At 38.1% G+C, this 19141-nt stretch overlaps 1 long non-coding RNA gene across 4 annotated transcripts in view; it reads left to right on the forward strand.

Annotated features, from left to right (window-relative positions):
* The window catches only part of LOC147918134 (uncharacterized), a 175224-nt gene that overhangs the window by 131920 nt on the left and 24163 nt on the right, over window positions 1-19141 (forward strand). For all 4 annotated transcript variants that reach the window (XR_015552775.1, XR_015552759.1, XR_015552774.1 and 1 more), the window contains exon 2: window positions 16970-17052. This is a non-coding gene — a long non-coding RNA (uncharacterized LOC147918134). The remainder of the gene's footprint in view (window positions 1-16969; window positions 17053-19141) is intronic.

Raw genomic sequence — 19141 nt, forward strand, 5'->3', positions numbered from 1 at the left:
CTGCATGTACCTCGAAGCTATGATAAGATGATAACTTTGTTCTTTTGAGTTCCTCAGGAATGTGACTACCCCCGAACAGAGAGTCTATTCTGATAGCCATCATCAATGAAAACTGAAAGATCTGGTGTGGCACTCCCAGTATGTAACACCAGAAGGTCAACAATCCTAACTCCCTCTCCTATAACCCAATGGCCTATATAACTGCTGTAAGATTTTGTGCCCCCTTAAGATGGTTGTTTTTGGACATTAGTCAGCTATCTTCCCTCTTGCTAGCAAGCTGTAATAAAAAGTCCTTTCTTTCCTACCACCTTCCCTCTTGACTATCAGCATGGCTTGTGGCAAGCAGAAGAACTCCCTTGGGTGGTAACATGGACTCAGCCCCAAATAGAAGATGGGTCTCCTGGACTAGTTGGGAAGGGATAGTGTTAAGCCCACACCCCTGGGCCAAAAGATGAATAAATGGAACCATTTTGTCACTGTCTAACATGCAATTTATGCCTACTATATTTGGGAACTTATCTGGGATACTATTAAACTCAGAATCTCAGTTTTGGATTGTATTGCAACATAGTAGCAACATTAGATGAAGCCAAGTATATGTCTTTCAAGAATTACAAAAGGTCTGAGAATTTATCCTACTTGCAAGCTAATAAATTAGCCAGCCATAGTTTCACGGATGCTGACAGAAGACATGAGACTCCTGGGTCAGAGACAAAGAACTACTTTACTCAGGGTATAGCAGGCAGCAGGAGTTTGCATCAGTTCCCCTTGTCCCACAAGTCCTAGAGGGTAATGAGGGGGTGACCAAGTGGATGTTGTTCTTGCCATGGGTTCGCATCATAGCCAAAGGACCCCAAGCTTATGAAACCCCAATCTTTAATAAGGAAACTGAATGCAAACCTGCCTGCCCTTTTCTCCAAGGGAGACATTATCTCTATTGTACTGGATAAACAAATTCTGCCCTCTGCTCCAGGGAAAGCCTGGCTGCTTGCTATACAAACATCCGTGAGAAGATAGTTTGGGCACTAGACTACTTAGAAGAATCCTCAAAAGATGAAAGGAATAGCTTTGGTCCATACTGGGAGAAGGTGGTATAGTTCATTACTAACTAACTATTGTAACCAAAGTACAATCCATAGGGCCATTCGTCAAACAAACAGTGTTTCTCATGCAATTTTATGTGAACTACAGTAAATTATTTCCCATAAAAGCGAAATGTCACCCTTGACTAAATGGGACTAAAGAATTGTTCTAACGGCTCAATTTATACCTATTGCACAGACTTAGACATGTAGGCAGTAGTTAACACGATAGGCTTGGATGAAATTACACATGGGGTGGAAGTAAAGGCAGAAGAAAGGAAAGCCAAGATGGAAAATCAACTACATAAATTTAAGGCACTTAGCCATATCCTGGCTCATCATACTAACATTGCCGCCAATATTACACTTGCACATTGAATAAAGATTTCTTAGCAATAAGATCTGACTGAGCTTGAAGCTAGTTTTACCCCTGAATGTTTAAGTTTTATACGTCAGTAAATTACTTCTTATCTTTCCTGTCTTAGGAACACATTTATTGAAGAATAACATACATTCAGAAAAGTAAATTATGTAAGTGCACAGCATGATGAATTATCACAAAAGAACAACCGTGGAATCAGAACTAGGTCAAGAGCTAGGACACGCCAGCACCTCAAGGGCCTCTTTAACCCCCTTGCAATCAGTCCTCCTATGCTCATTTCCAAAGGCTACAACTATCCCGACTTCTAACATCACAGGTTAGATTGATCTGTGTTTGAACTTTATATAATATAGCACCATTCAGTATACACTTCTGTGACTGGCTTCTTTCTCTCAACATCATGTTTGCAAGATTTGTTGTGTTATATTGTGTGCAGCCATAATCAGCTCATCCTAATTACTGGATAGCATTCCATTGCATGATATGTTGCAACTTATTTATTCATTACAATGTTGATGGAATTTTGATTTGTTTTCAGTTTTTGGTCATTAAAGATGATGCTGTAATAAACAATCTTGTACACATATTTTGACATATGTATGCATTTCTGTTGCATTTAAACCTAAGAGTGGAATTACAGGGATTTAGTGTATGCATAAGTCCAGTTTTAACAGATGATGGGAAACAGTTTTCCAAAGTGACAGTACCCTTGTTTACTCCCACCAGCGGGGTTTGAGAGCTCTACATCCTTATAGGCATTTGCTGTTGTCAGCCTATTTATTTTAGCCATTCTGGTGGGTATGCGGCAGAATTTTGTTGTGGTTTTAATTTGTATTTCCCTGATGACTGATGAGAGTAAGTACTTTTTCATATGTTTACTGATCATTTGTATATCCTCTCTGGTGAAGTTGCTGTTAAAATCTCTTGCCCATTTTTCCGTCGAGTTGTTTGTTATTTTCTTATTGATTTTTAGGAGTTTTTTGTTTTTGATACAAGTCCTTTTCAGTTATATGTGTTGCAAATATCTTCTCTGACTCAGTGGCTTGTATTTCACTCTCTTAATATGTCTTAGTTTTAATGTATTCTTTCTATAATCTTTTCTTTTTCTTATTGGCTAATACTTTTGACATTTAAGAAAACTTTCCCTACTCCTAAAGACATACATATTTTCTGGTTATCTACTTAGAAATTTTATTGATTTACTTTTCACAATTAGGTCTATAATCCACCTGGATTTTATTTTTTGTGTAGAGTGTATGTCTAAGAGAAAAACTCATTGTGTTTTCCTTTACTCTCACACTCACAATTCTTCTGATACCAGCTGGGTGTTCTACATTTCAATTCAATTCTGACACTACCCAGAGTTAGTGCAGACCCCACAGGTTAAGGGCTCAGTCCCACAAGACTGCCCCTCACTTCAGATGCCAATTGTAAGTAGTAGGTCCCCAGGTTACCACACAACTTCTGTCCAAATTGGCTACAAATCAGAAGATACCACAACCCCCTCCTCAGATTTGATCGTTTGCTGGAATAGCTCACAGAACTCAGGGAACACTTATTTTTGTTTACTGGTTTATTATAATAAAAAATATGATAAAGGATACAGATGAACAGCCAGATGAAGAAGTACATAGGGTGAGATCCGGAAGGGTCCTGAGCACGAGAGCTTCTGTCCCCATAGAGTTGGGATGTGCCACCATCCCAAAATATAGATGTGTTTATCAACCCAGCAGCTCCCTGAACCCCATACTTTTGGGATTTTTAAGGAGGCTTCATCACATAGGTATGATCAATTATTAACTCCACTTCCAGCCTATCTCCTCTTCCTGGAGGATGTTGATGGGGCTAAATGTTCCAAACTTCTAATCATGGCTTGGTCTTTCTGGTGACCAGGTCCCATCGGGGAGCCAACCAAGAGTCACCTTATTTGAACAAAAGATGCTCTGTCACCCAGGAAAATCCAAGAGATTTAGGAGCTCTGTGTCAGGAACCAGGGTCAAAGACCAAATATTAAAACAAAAGACGCTCCTGGTGCTCTTATCATGTAGAAAATTAGAAGGGTTTTAGGAGCTCTGTGCCAGGAACCAGAGGCAGAGGCCAATACATGTATTTTCTATTATTTCACAGTGTGAGATAAAGATTAAGATTAAATCTTTTTCGTATGGATATGCAGTTATTCCAGCACCATTTATTTATTGTCCTTTCCCCACTGCTCTCCAATAATATCTTTGTCATGAATCAAGTGACTAAGTATTGCGTTTATTTCTGTACTCTCTATTGTGTTCACTTGTTCTAACTTTGCACAAATGGCACAGCCTTTTAATTACTCTCGCTTAATCATGAAGTCTTGATACCTAAGTATAAATCTCTGAACTTTTTAAATTCTTCTTCCAGTTTGTCCTGGAACTAAAATTCATTATTAATTTTAGAATTAGCCTATCAGTTTGCACATATGCATACACACACCTATTGGCTTTTTTAGAATAAAGATTGTATCAATTTAATCAATTCACAGAAAATTGGCATCATAATAACATGCAATCTTCTAATCCAAGGACGATATATTTAGATTTACTTATTTAGGTCTTCTTTAACTTCTCTCAATGATGTTTTAAAGTTTGCAGTGTAGAAGGCTTGTGCATTTTATGTGAGATTTATTCCTGGATATTTGATGTTTTATGAAGTTATGGTGAATAGTACCACTTTTAATTTCATTTTCTAATTGTTGATGGTATACACAGGAGTAAAATTGTGGTTTTCTGTCTAGCAATTGTGCTAACTTCACTCTTTAATTCTAACAATTCATCTATAGAGTTTTTAGATTTTCTACATACACAATCATGTTGGCAGCAAATAATGACAGTTTTACTTCTTCCCTTCCAGTCCTTATATATTTATTTATCTTGCCTTATTTTACTGGCTAGGGACTTGTAGTAGTGGTCATCCAATTTAAAAGAAAAAACTTTCAATATTTCACTACTAAATATGTTCATTGCTATAGGTTCCATTTTATTCCTAGCTTGCTAAGAAATGTTGAACTTTATTATCTGATTTTTCTGCATTTATTGAAATGATCATATGATTTTTCTGCTTCACTTTGTCGTAATTTAGATTTGCTTGCTTTTTGGACTTTATTTATTTAATATGTATTCTTTGTGTCTGGCTCCTTTTGCTCAATATTGTTTGGTCACTCATATTATTGCATGTAGCTGGGGTTGCTCATTTTCATTGCTAAAGTGAATTCCATTACATGATTATACCACAACTATTCATTCATTTGATATTTGATGGATATTTGGTGTTTTTCCAGTTTGAAGAAAACCAAGCAACATCCTAGACAGCTATCCACCTATCTCACTCCTCAGAACAGATCCTCACAGGCAAGGCGCCCTAAATTGCACTCCGGCATTGCTACTAATTGCTGTAATTACTGTAGTTATAGCCACTGTGCCTCTGATGGCTAGGTGCCACCACCTGGCCCTGCCATTCAACAATACCATCATCCCCATCAGTACTATGAGCCTCTATCTATGGCAGTATGTCCTACCATCGATTCCAGAGACCAATCATCACAGAAATTCCCGAGGGTGCTGTTGGCTCCCCCTCACAGCATATTCCTTACTGTCTGGGGTGACGTGAACATCCTCACGGCACCCCTGGGAAGCCTAGTGAGATCCTATATCTTCTGGCCTTACACCATAAATACATTTATCATTGCCATCTTCCTGAGTCTTTTGATCCCTTTTTCAATACTATGCTGAAATGGGGCAGCAGCTCCATCTCACTTGCCATATCCAAGTTTCAAGAAGCCATCCCAAGAGTTTATTAAGATTGAGTCCAGGTGTCCTTGGAAGGTTGTTGAACCCAAGTCATGGGAAAGTGCTGCCATGCAAGTGAATTTTCCCCATTGAGTCTTATATTCCCATTTTCCTCTTTCAAGATGCCCTCCAACACGTGTTCTTCCAGTTCCAGCCACTATCTGTAACTCAGGGACAATCATTTTTGAGTACAAGTTATTTCCTTCCAGAGCAGGGACTGGATTTTCCTGCTCAGATTGTGCTGGGATTTGATTATAATTGTTAGAGAGGGTGAAGGGTGGTGCGGGTGGATCTAAAAGAGGACAAATGTCATCTTGTGAGGCACCTCTCAGGTGAGACCCTCCCAGGGTCTGCAAGCAAAGGGCACCTGTGCTCCTCCACAAAGAGGGAGAGCTGCTCTGTTGGCCCCTAGGCTTCAAGGTTCTGAGCTCATCCACATACACATTCTCATCCCAGCTCTCAGCTTCCATTATTGTCCTCGCCTCCCTCAGAGAGGGAGACCTGTTAGGGCTGTGTGTCCATTGATTCTCCTTCTCAGCTCTACAACCCTAACGGTCAGATGCTGTGCCCTCGTGCTGTAGGAGAACAGGGGCTACCCAAACTGCCTTAGAGATCTCTGAATTTCACAGAGTGCTTGGAACTGAGACTTGGTACAAGCATGTCACTTTATTGCTTTCAAGGCTTTCAAAGCAGTTTTAAAAAGTCAGATTTTAATTACCATTTTTTCCATACCATTTAAAGGCCACAGCAAGCACATAACACACGGCTTCTCTTTCCAGTCATACCTCAACGCAACCTTCCATAGATGACAGTACTAATTGTGATGCCACTACATGCCAGGGGCAATCACACTCCATTCACAACCAGAAATGGTGTCTTTATTTCCATCTGACCAGTGAGTGACCCAGCTGTAAAATCCCATCCTAAGGATCTGTTTTCAGAAGTTCCTTTTGATACCAGCTGTATTTGTTTGGGTTCCCTCCAAAGCTAAAGCTTGCATGCCGGTGCTTTATTTGGAAAGCGATCCCAGGAAGCAGGAATGAGGGATAGGAGGAGCAAAACAAGGAAAGAGGGAAAGCCAACGCAAGGAAGCTGTGTCAAGTTGGCACCTGGTGTGGACTTCTAGTGCTCACGCCTATCAGCCCTCCTGAGGAGCTTTATGAAATGTGTTTCCAAGGAAGGAAAGTGGGGGGGCTTGTATCCATCTCCTCCATCACCCATGTTCAACGGAGGCTCCCACAGGTGTTAACTCCCTACAATTCTGGGTTGTGTATGGTGAGTACAGAGTGGGTTGGCTTGGGCATCCCATGCCACAGCAGCAGAGAAGTCTGGGTAGGAAGTGAGAAGGATCTGGTGTGGCCCCGAGGGAGGTCGTGTCAGGTGCACCTGCAGAAAGCTGGCAGAAGCCTGTGTGGAACTGACTGCTCTAACTGTGGCTCAAGCAAGAGGTGGCCTGGGAAAATCTGAGTGACGTAAAAGAAGTGCCCAACACAGACACTGCATTCGGACAATTGTCTGTAGAAATAAGGTCAGACCTAGGATGATTTATACTTGTTTTTGCAGACAGCTGGGGGCACTAGCGCTTGATGACCTTAATCCAATGTCAATAACTGAGGTGATTCCCAGCTGAGCTGCAGTCCCTGGAGAGTCCTACTGCCTTTTAGTTCACTAACTGGGAGCAGTTTTTCAGGGTCCCAATCAAAAGTGACAGGGGTTCATCCTCCTTCCTGGTAGGTCTTGGAGCCTCTCCCCACAAGACCAGCCAAATTGCAGCTTGACCTCTCAGCTATTCCCTCTGAAACCAGCAAAAGATCCCTGACATCAAGACCCCTAAATCCCAGGGTCCCCTAGCCGGCCTCACGCCTCCCCTGCCTCCTGGCTCAGGGGTTTGCTGAGTTATTAGCTCTCTGATGCAATCTAGCAGATATTTTCCCATGTTTTCTAGTTGCTTTTAGTGAATGAGTTGGTCCAAATTACTTGCTCATCCATTTCACATAAGCAAAGTCATCTTTTAAACAAAAGTCATGAACCAATAAACCACAACAAAATAAATTATAAATGGTTAGTAAGCATTTGAAAGATATCAGCTTCCTAATTATAAAAAAATCCAATGAAAAATTAGATGATTTTAAATGTTAAAGAAAAAGATTACAGAAATGAGGCTAACAGAGGTGATTGGGTGCCCTCAGATACTGCTATGAGAGCCAAGCAGAGACTTGTACAAAAAGAATTTTCGCAGTTTTAACAAGGATGATGTTATTTTTCATACATACTGACACAGTAATTCCATTTCTGAGGAATCTATTCTAAGGAAATAATCTGAAATGCGGACAAGTATTTAAGCCAAATATATTCAACCTAAGGTTATTTTTAATAAAGAAATCAGAAAAAATTCTCTATAATATAGTCATAAACATTAAACTAAATCATAATATATCAATGAAATAGAATATTATGCAACTTTTAAAATTACATTTATCAAGCATCCCCCTGCCAGGGGAAAATGCTTTCAAATAACACTAAGTCTCGAAAGCACAATTTAAAATATGTTCAGTATGAATTCAATTACTCTAAAACATTCATAGGGAAACTCTTGAAAAAGTATTCCAGATGTTAATATTGGTTTCCTGGGTGTGGAGTTACAGATATTTTTTTCTCTGCATTTTTATAGTTTCAGCTGCTTCCCAAATTTTCTGAGTATGCAATTCTTTTATAGTCAGAAATAACTGGGGAAAAAAGGATGTGGCTTTTACATTACAATTAATAATAGTAAATTTTTATCCAGAATAAGATAGAGAATGCTGGTTAGTTAGTTTTTAGATAATTAAATATTTATGATATGACATTACCTCAAATACAGTGCCTTTCAGGAATACATCATACAGTAAAACCTAATATAAAACTACACAAACAGGAATCAGCTTTTCTTACAATTCATAACGCACTTCAACTGTTACACTTTTTGGGAGTTACAATTACGAACATCGATTTCCATTCTATCAAAGTGTTTTACTCTCTTAATTACCTTGCTCGTTTCCCTAAGGGAGAGCTGGCTTGCGCTTTATGCCCCCAGCGCTTTAAACCTGATTTTTTCATTAATTTTCTCCACACTTCATTTAAGGTAAACATTATTTTATATACTTTACAAATGTGTCACAGAGTCACGGAAAAGCACGTGCTTTGGCAAATTTTGCGTCAAACCGTGGAGCTGGGACTTGGCCCCGGTCTGCTCAGCTTCCTTCCGGCGCTCTCCCCGCGGTTCTCCGCCCCCCGCACAGCGCGCCCAAATCTGGGGACCGGGAGGATTGGTTGGTTTAGCACAACCAAGTCGCTCGAGGACGACTGGGCTGTATTTCTCTTTTCATATTGATCGGTAACACACTCTGTCTTCTACCTAACGGGTATTCGCGCACGAACGCCTTAGTGTCCCTTTCCAGTCCTTTGAGGCGGGATTTCACGCCGCAGGGTTCTCTGGCGGCCACCTCCCATCACCGTGGTGTCCTCGCGTCGGTTTTGACACCACAGCGGTAGCAGCTGCCCCGCTGTGCTTGTGCTGGCTCACTGAGAGCACAGACGGACTGGGCACTGAGAGCCGGCCGAGGGATCTGCAGAGGAGCCGCCGAGGGACCTGCTGGCCTCAGCTGCGCACAGGGCCTCTGTCCCTCACCAGGCGGGGGCCACCGCCAAAGACGCGCGAGCCTGGCTGCGTACCAAGCCGTGAATGCCTTGAACCGGCCCTGGACTTGATTTCTTATTTCACTAAGAGAAACAAAACCAAACCAAACCCCGATCAGCACGCGCTGGCGTAGAGTCTCCTGATATCTTGGAAACATTTCAGCAGAATTTACAGTCCTTCCTTTCCAGGGTGCAGGCAGGGAGGATCTACTATGATTAAAATCCGGGAGAGCTTCCCATAACCCTATCCGATCAGTGTAACGTGGGATGCAGCACTGCAACATTGTAGTTTTAAAAATCATATAGGAACATGTAAATATGGGCTTATCACATACTGTTAAGTTTAAAAACTAAGATATAAAATTATATGCACACTTTGAACACCGCCAAATGAAAATATTCATATGCAAGTAAAGATAGAAATATACAATAGTCCCCCTTATCCATGGTTTCACTTTCCACAGTCAACCATGGTCTGAATATATTAAATGGAAAATTCCAGAAATAAACAATTCACAAATTTTAAATTGCGTGCCCTTCTGAGTAGCATGATGAAATCCCCTGCTGTTCTGCTCCTTCCTGCCTTTGTCCAGAGTATCCACGCTGCGTTCACCACCCTCCCATTAGTCACTTAGAAGCCATCTGGGTTATCAGATCAACTGTCACGTATTGCAGTGCTTGTGTTCAAGCAACTCTTATTCTACTTAATAACGGCCCCAAAAAGCAAGAGTCGTGATGCTGGCTATTTGGATATGCTAAAGCAAAGCCTTAAAGTGCTTCCTTTAGGTGAAAAGGTGAAAGTTCTCAACTTAATAAGAAAAGAAAATAAATCGTATGCTGAGGTTGCTAAGATCTACAGTAAGTTTTAATACAGTATATTGTTATAATTGTTCTATTTTCTTATTAGCTATTGTTAATTATCATAGGTATGTATATGTAGGAAAAAACATAGTATATGTGGGGTTCAGTACTATCTGTGGTTTCAGGCATCCACTGGGGGTCTTGGAAAACATCCCCTGCTGATATGGGGGGACTACTGTACACTGACAGGCTTCACAGAGGCTGTGTATTTGGTGGTAGAAAGTGGCAGACAGATTGTTTGGTAGCACACTTAAACTGAATGCAACTTTTAAAAATACGTTCTATAACATTTTATCAAATTGCAGTGGGCTCTCTATAGCAAGATAGAACAGTTCTTTCAAGACAATAAATAAATGAGTTGATAAAAATTCCCACTCTATTGCATTATGAAGCACAAAATCACATTTCAAAAGGAAAGTACTTTTACATTTTTTACAAGAAAAACATAAGCCGTTTTCTTTAAAGAATATCCTGAAAAAAGCTGTAAGGCAAGAGAGTGAATGCCGCTGGCTAGGCACACCCTGCTCCTGCTCGCCCCATGAGCCTCAGCCCATAGATGATATACTCCACTCGACCCAGTCGTTGAACATGCTACGTCCATGACAACGGTTTGTACTGTTGTTTCCCCTGGGAACCCTACTTTCCATTTATTTTATTGTATAAACGTAGTAAATCTTTCAACTAAAAATTTATATATAATTACATAGAAAAGGAAATAACAATACACCTTTACACAGCATTTAACATCTACTGAGTACTATTCAATGAACCTTGTATATAGTCTTTCATTGAATCCTCACAGCAATCTTGTGAGAAAGACTATATTCCTCATTTTACAGATGAAGACACTGAGGCCATTGAGGTTAAATAACTTGCCTAAGGTCACTCGGCCACGGGCTGGGTCCATGCCCTTGACAGGATTGTGGCTCCCTTTTCTTCATCTTCTTCCATCCTGTCCCCTCCTCACACATAAACAGGCACATATAGACACACATGCGCAAACACGTTTTTTCTATATAAACGTGCTTCTACAATACTTAGCGTTTTCATTGTTTGGCAGCTTTTTAAAATTTTTACTTTATTTATTTATTTATTTATTTATTTATTTTTTTTTTACTTAAAAGATAGATCTGGGTCCAGAAGAACCCTTTTTTCAAATGGCCACCCAGTCCCCAGACCCAAGTGGATCCTGATGAAACTGAACCATCAGAGCATGCCTTGCCCTGGTGACTGTCTTGATCCTGAGGTGCACATATGACCTGAGTGGGCCCAGCCATACTGAAGGGAAAAACTAGGTTCTGTGGTCAAGGGAGAGGTTGATCTCTTCCTCACACTGTGCAGTCCATCTTATAATCTAGAGAAACCAGCCTTAAGATGAAGCAAATTCTATGAACAACAGAGCAGAGCAACGGAAAGAACCTGGGTCATTGATGACACCATTGAGCCACGGAGTCAATCAACTCATGCTTGGCTTCTGAACTCCCATTATGTGACATAACAAATGTCCTTATAATGTAATTCAGTTTAATTTGTGCATTCTTTTACTTTCAATTGAACTGATCCAACATGGGTGATAATTTATAGGATGTATTGTTACAAGTAGAATTGTTTATTCAAAGGGTGTAAGCAGCAGGGCGCTAAAAACTATTTAACTGGTTCAGGAGAAAGCATTGAGGAGAAATTCCCGATTTGTAGCATTTCTTAATATCTGTAGTGTAAATACTCCTACCACAGCTGATTTCAAGCTACCAACAAGGTGTCGCTGCAGACAGCTGGGAAGAGATGCGCACTGTTGGCTCTTGCCCTCCTCTAAGACTGCACTGATTTATCTTTCAATTGCCAGTATAGGATAATATCCACTTGTGGTACTCTATAACAATGATTTAAAATGCTGCATTTATCAAATACAAAAAATTCCATATTCACAGGGGTATATGCTACTGACCTTTTTTTCAATTTTTACACAATATCATGAAACTTTAATTTCCTTAGCTGCATTGTATATTTTGATTTCTGGTGGCATAAACTGGGATGAGGGGATCTTACTCCCGTTATTAATCTTTTTCAAACTTCCCTTGACTAATCCTGCACATCACTATTCTAGATTAACTTCAACATCAGTTTTTCAATTTCCACAAAAACTATCTCAAAGATTTTGGTTTTACAGAGTAATTACAGACTAATTGACATGTTTAGTATAAGAAATCTTCCTTTCCATGAACATTGTTTTTTATTATTTTATTTTTAATTTTTTTCCATAAATTGTGCAGTTTTCACATAGACATCTTATATAATCCTTATTATGTTTATTTCTAGAAAATTTATAGTTTGAGTTGTTATTGTAAATGGAATTATTTTGTATTATATTTTTATAATTATTTATTGTTATTATATAGAAGAACAATTGATATTTATATGTTGATTTTGTTTCCATCTCTATTTTTTTTAGTTGTATCTTGAGAGTTTCTATATAAACACAGCATCTGCCAAAAATTTTAGCCATTATCTTTCTTTTTCTTTTTCACCTCATGTTTTTCTTATTGTGTTGCATTGTCTTGGACCTCCAGAATAGAAATGAATAGTAGCATTAGGAGTTTGCATTTTTGCATTCTCTGAATTCATGGAATCAATTCTAAAGTTTCATCATTAAGAGTGATGCTTGCAAAAAATAAACAAATTGATGCTTGCTGTAATTTCCAATAGGTATACTTCCTTTTTAGGCTATGGATTTTCTTTCTATTAAAGTTTATTTATAATTTTGTAGAAGTAAATATTGCAGTTTTAAAGGCTATTTTGGCATCTAACAACATGTGATCACTCAGTTTTCATCCTGTAGCCTAATAATTTTAAAGCTCAACTTTTAGGGCATTTTCATATGCCAAGCAATGTTCTAAATTCTCCACATGTATTAACTTGTTTACCTCAAACAAGTAATGAGGTAGATGCAATTATAATAACTACTTTACAGAAGAAGACCCAGAAGAACAGAGAGTTTAAGTAACTTGTTCAAAGTCATCAAACTAGAAATTGGCAGACTCAAAATTCACACCCAGACAGTCTGGTTCCAGAGTCCATGATCTTAACAATATTATGCAGCCTCTTATTAACGTGGTGAACTACATAAGTATATTTCTTAATATGGAACCATTCTTGCATTTTTGAGATATCCTTCTTGGTCGGATATAGTCCCACAGAAATGGACATTTAAAAGCTTTCCATTTGTCCTAAAAATAGGAGACTTTAAATAAGGTATGACTTTTTTTCAGGCTTTGATAAAACTCATCCATAAAGCTATTTAGGCCCATACATTTCTGTCTCTGTCTCTGTCTCTCTTTCAATCCCTCCCGCCCTGTGTGGTGTGTGTGTGTGTGTGTGTGTGTGTACATCTTTGACTATATTTTCCATTTTTTCTTTGGCTATTGGTTTTCTTTGGTTTTCAATTTCCTCAAAGGTTAAATCTGGAAATCTATATTTGTCTAGAAAAATCAAATATTTTATCTAGATTTTCATATCTATTGTGCTTAATATTCTTTTGTTAAATTTTTAATCTCTGTTATGTTATACATAACTATATTATATTATACATAACGATATAAATAGTTATGTCTTTTTTACTTCTAATATTTTTGTTAATGCTTTCCTCTAATTTTCTCGATCAAACCTTCCTTTGATCGAGATCTTTATAAAGAAACTGCTTCTGACGTGACTTGTCAAGGTAACATTTTGGTTTGGGGGTTGGTTATTTGTTTTCTATTTAATTAGTTTTTCTTTTTAGCTTGATTAATTATGTCGTATTACTTCCTGTTCATTTATTTTTGTTGTTCTCATTCTAGCTAATTTTTTCTAAATTACTGTTTTCTGAAAAATGCATATATGGCTGTAAATTTTCCTCTGAGTACAGTTTAAGATATATACTATAGGCTTTGATTATAAAGCTTCCATTTTTGTTTATTATTAGTTTTCAATTTCTGTTTAATTTCTTTTTTAAATGGAGTTATTTAATATATTCAATATTAATCTCCAATTGGGTAGATTTTTGCTCCTATTCTCTTCTTAACATATATATTTTGTTCAGTTTAGATAATATAGTCTGTATTATTTATATGTCTTCTCTAAATACATATGGACATTATTTATAGCCTAATACAGGATCAATATTATTAAGGGATCCATTGGCATTTGAAAAAAAATTTATTGTCTTTTGAGATAAGGTTTGTTATAAATCTATAAAAATTAAATTTATTAATGATGTTGCTCAAATCCATTGTAGATTTTGTTTTCTATGTGAGCTCTCATTCTCTGAGTTTTTCTCTCCACTCTGACTGTGGATTTGTTAATAATTCCTTGTGTTACTAAAAGTATTTCTTTATAAATACTAATCTTATTTCGGTTGATTACTGTTATCTTCTTGATGAATTGCTTTTTATTAATAAATAATGTCCAACTTTTTCATATTTTATGCTTTTAATCTTGATTCCACTTATCTTGTTAATATTGGCACTTTATTTCTGTTACATTTCACTTGGTATATCATTCATCCTTTCTAGGTCTTTTTATTTTTTTAAGATGCACTTCTCATAACACTGTTTTTCTGACTTTAGCTTTCTTAATTTTTTTGAACTCAATCTGAGAGTCTCTGTATTTTAAGTAGGGAATTTAATCCATTCACATATGTTGTGTTTATTTATTTATGCGTTTGAAATTATTCCTGGCAATTTGTATTCCACTGTTTCTTTTCTCTTCTCTCCTCTCTGTCATGTCTCTGACTGTTTTCTGTGTTGATCTATCTCAGCTTTCAACCTAGTGTCCTTTTGAAAATTTTCCTCTTGTATTATCTTCTGAGTTTGAGTTCATTCTTCAAATTTTATGAAATATTTCAGATACACAAAAAATATATTTAAAAAACTATGAAGTAGAGCTATATACCTACCGCCTAACTTGAGAAATAAAGAACACTTAAGAAAGAATAAAAAGTAATGCCCTTTGCCCCCTGTCCAACCTCAAGACTCTTTCTCTGCACTACAAGGAACCACTATCGTGAATTTGGTAATTACCTCTGTCTCTTTGAAATGCTTTGATCCACTGCTCCCAAGATACTACACCTTCTTAGTGTCTTGTCTTAGTCAGCTCAGGCAGCAACACCAAAAATATTACAGGCTGGGGGGCTAAAACACAGAAGTTTATTTTCTCACAGTTCTGGAGGCTGGAAGTCCAGGATCAAGGTGACAACACGGTTCTGTTCTGGTGAGAGCCTCTTCCTGGCTTTCAGACAGCAGCCTTCTCGCTGCATCCTCCTCACATGGCCTTTCCACACTGTGTGCATGCTGGGAGAGAGATTTCTCCTCCTCTTATTATTATACCACCAATCCTATCAAATTAAGTCTTCACCCTTATGACTTCATTTAACCTTGATTACCTCTTAAAAGCCCTATCTCCAAATTGGGGGCAAGGGCTTCAACATATTGATTTGTGGGTGACACAATTCAGTCCATAGCACCTACTGTCTCACTGTTTCTGTTGTTTGTCCCTCTTTATGTCACCAAACTCTGAATATTGGGCTCAATCTTTAAGCCTGTTTGTTCTTTACCTACATTCATCCCTTGGTCATTCTATCCCATCTCTTGCCTCTAATACCATCTATACACTGATGACCTCAATGCAGATTTCTGTTCATCTTCCCAAAACCTGATCCACCCACTGCCTTCTCCATTATAGGTTATGGCAACTCTAGTCCTCAAGTTGCTCCGGCCAAATTTTCGAGTCACTCTTGACTTCTCTTTTTTTTTTTTTAACACCCTACATCCAAACATTCAAACTTCAAACCTGTGGATCTACATCCAAAATATCTCTCCTCGATTAGTTCAATAGCTCCTAAAGTTTCTCTTTGCCATTCTTGTCACTTATGATCTGTTCTTGACACAACAGCCCAGTGTGATCTTGTTAAACATAAGCCATTCAAATATGTTTATGTTATAAAAGGCAAAGAAAAGCTGTGGAAATGTTCTAGATTAAATGAGACTAAAGATACATAACAAGTAAGTGCAATCACTGATCCTAGAGTGAGTCCTGTACTGGAAGGAAATAAATGCTACATAGAACACTTCTGGGTCCATTGACAAGTTGTAATATGTGCAGAAGATTAAGATATTATATCAATGTTAAACTTACTGAACTCAATAAATGTATTGTGGTTGTGTAAGAGAATATCTCTATTTTCAAGGTAAAGGACCATGATGTATATAACATGTTCTCAATGATTAGGAAAAAACAATTGTGTAAGTGTGTCAATTTCCTTCACTCTACATCATCATAACACTTGCTATTGTCAGAGTTAATTTTTTCTAAATCTGATAGTAGTTAAATGATATCTCATTTTTGTTTAACTTGAATTTCCTTCATTACTAAAGAAGTTGAGCATACCAGCTCAAGTTTATCTTCTCTTGTTTTTTTATAAGAGCCATTTTAAACAGACTTCTCTTTTTCCTTTATTGTTTAGGAAGTGTGTGTGTGTGTGTGCGCGTGTGAGATCGCACAAATGCTAATGAGGTAAAATGTCAACAATAGATGAAGCTGGTTGAAGAACATACTGATGTTTTTTATACCAGTCTTATTCTTGCATCTATTCTGTAAGTTTGAAATTATTTCCAAACAAAACTTTTTATAAATCAGAATATGTCATTCCTTTGCACATAACCTTCCAATGCTCCCATCTCACATAAGCCAAGGTCCTTACAAGGCCTACAATGGCCTACAAGACCCGCCCACTCTGCCCCTTCTTCCCCAGCACCTGTCCTACCCTTCCTCTCCGGGGACTCCCCACCATTTGTGCCCCTCCTGCTGCACCAAGCACCTTGTTATTTCCTGACACAGCCTGGTAGGCTCCTGGCTCCACGGTTTTGCACTCACCATTCCTTTTCCTGGAATGCTCTTCCCTCAGGTATCTGCACAGCCATCTCTCTCACTTCCCTCAAGTCTTTGCTCAATGTCCCTTCTCAGCGAGGCCTACCTGGACCACCCTATTTACAATTGCAATACTCTCAGCTCTCCCTATCTTCCTGCCCTGCTTGTTGTTTCTCAGTATCACTCATTGTCTTCAAATAGACTATATCAGCAACTTACATATTTTGTTATTGTCTGTTGTCCTCTTCTAGAATGGAAGCTCCCCAAGGGAAGATACTTTTGTGTGTCTTGTTTACTGTTGGAACTCCAGAGCCTAGAACACTCTATTTGCTAAGTAAGTAAATCAATATATCATTTTTTTGCAAGTGTACAAATCTATATGCAACTTTTTAAACTCAACATTGTTTGTAATATTTACATTGATACATATACCTCTAGTTTATTTCATTTTTCATTTTAAGAATATGCCACAATTTATTTTTTCCTTCTAACCATGAACATTTAGGTTATTTCTAATTTTTCACTATTATAGTGTTGTCATTAACATTCATACACACACTTATATATACATGAATACATAGCTTCGCACACCTCAGTGAGAATTTCTCCAGGGTATATACCTGGGAATGGAATTGCTGGATCTTAAGTTTGTGCATTTTAATCTTGACTAGGTGCTGCTCCCTGAACTGGTCGTACCCATTTCTCCTCTCATTAGCAGAGAAATACGAGTTTTCTTTGCTCTCAATGAGAGCCCTTAACATTTTAATTCTCGCCACATCTGATGTGAAACGGTGTCTCTTCTGCGTTTTATTTTGCATTTCCCTAATTACCAGCAAAGTTAAGCAAGTCCGCTTATTTTTATCTCCCCTCATTGTTTTATAAACTCTACTTTGACCCATATATGGTTCTCATTTTTTCTTTCTTTCTTTAGTTTTGGGAGTTCACGTATTAATTTTTTTAGACTCTGGAGAATGTTTTCCCTCTTCCACAGGGTAACTTCTCACGTAACGTGTGATCTGTTGTATCCCTTTTGATTATGTCCCTACTTGCCTCCTTTTCTTTGCAGCATCTCTGCACAGGTCCTGTGTGCATTTCTTTTGAATTGTGGTCCTCCTTTTTAAAGGGGGCAGCTCATTGTTGATAATTAGCTATGGTAGGAAGTGGAGAGAGAGCTTTGATTTGGGTAGTTTCTTCTGAAACTCATTCTCATCAAGTCTGTTATTTCCTCTCCCTTTTGAGTGCATCTCCTTCAAGTTTGGGTGTTTACATCACCAGTAGGTCGAACTAGAGCAGTTGTCTCCTTTCTCTTCATCCACTTCACCCAACTGCACCCACCGTGGGCTATGACAACACTCACAAACGATTGAGATAATATGCCAGTTTGTCAGGACTACTGCTGTTTCTGCATAGTGGTTCTCCACCTTCCATGGCCACTCATGCCCTCAAATCTCTGTCCAATCAAAAGACTGTTGGATGAGACTTTCTAGATAACACTCTTAACGAAACTACCTCCTGCTTCAGTTTAAATCAGTAGGTGCTAGCTTTCAGCTCCCTCTGCTCCCTGGATCCCAATTTCTCATTATTTGGCTTCATAATTTGTGTTTAAGGTTGTACCTGTAGCTACTTCTTTGTTTCATTAAAGATGAGTTTTTTCCCTATATTTTCGTTCTTTGTCATTTTAATTGGATTTTAGGAATGAGATAGAGAAAAAATGCCTTAATTGTACCATATGGGTATTTAAATAGTCTTTAACTACATTTTTTTAAGCTAAGGGATAATAACAACAAAATGCTGGGTAGTGGTTGCCTCCAAGTGGTATCAGGGGAAAGGGACTGAGACTCTCTTGTATGAGAGTTGATGCAACAGTATAAGTAATATTCTATTTTTTAAATTAGCAACCGGGTTCCCAGCTTTTCATCTTGTTGTTCTGCTTCATTACTTACTTTATTTTGCATGTAGTTTTTGTTCTTATCAACTATTGTATGGTAAAAAATTAATTATGCATGATCTGCCTCTTCCAAAATAAGGGATTAGACAGAGATTCACTGCTGAACAAGGAGAAAGAGCCATTACCAGCTGACAGTAAATAGGATGAAGCAGTCAAAATCCTAATGATAAAAGAGAACAGAAGACCAAGGGATGAAAACACAGGAGGGGATGGGGGAAGATGACAGCCTCTGTCCTTCCTAGGGTGGCTTTTATGGAACTCAGCCTTACAGTTAATTCAAGACAGTCTTAGAAATTGTGTAAAGATGCAATAATGAGATAGACTAGTTGCAACCAAAGAACCAGGAAACAATAAGAACTATTAACTATTACATAAAGACAAGTGGGAATTATAGATTCAAGTATTGCTGTTGAAACTAAAATAACTCCCTATGTTTTTGTGACTGAGCATTAATCCTCTTTTAAGAGCTAAAAAA

This window comes from Ceratotherium simum, chromosome 1, assembly GCF_057802395.1.
Source record: "Ceratotherium simum simum isolate JZ-2026a chromosome 1, ASM5780239v1, whole genome shotgun sequence".
NCBI lineage: Eukaryota > Metazoa > Chordata > Mammalia > Perissodactyla > Rhinocerotidae > Ceratotherium > Ceratotherium simum.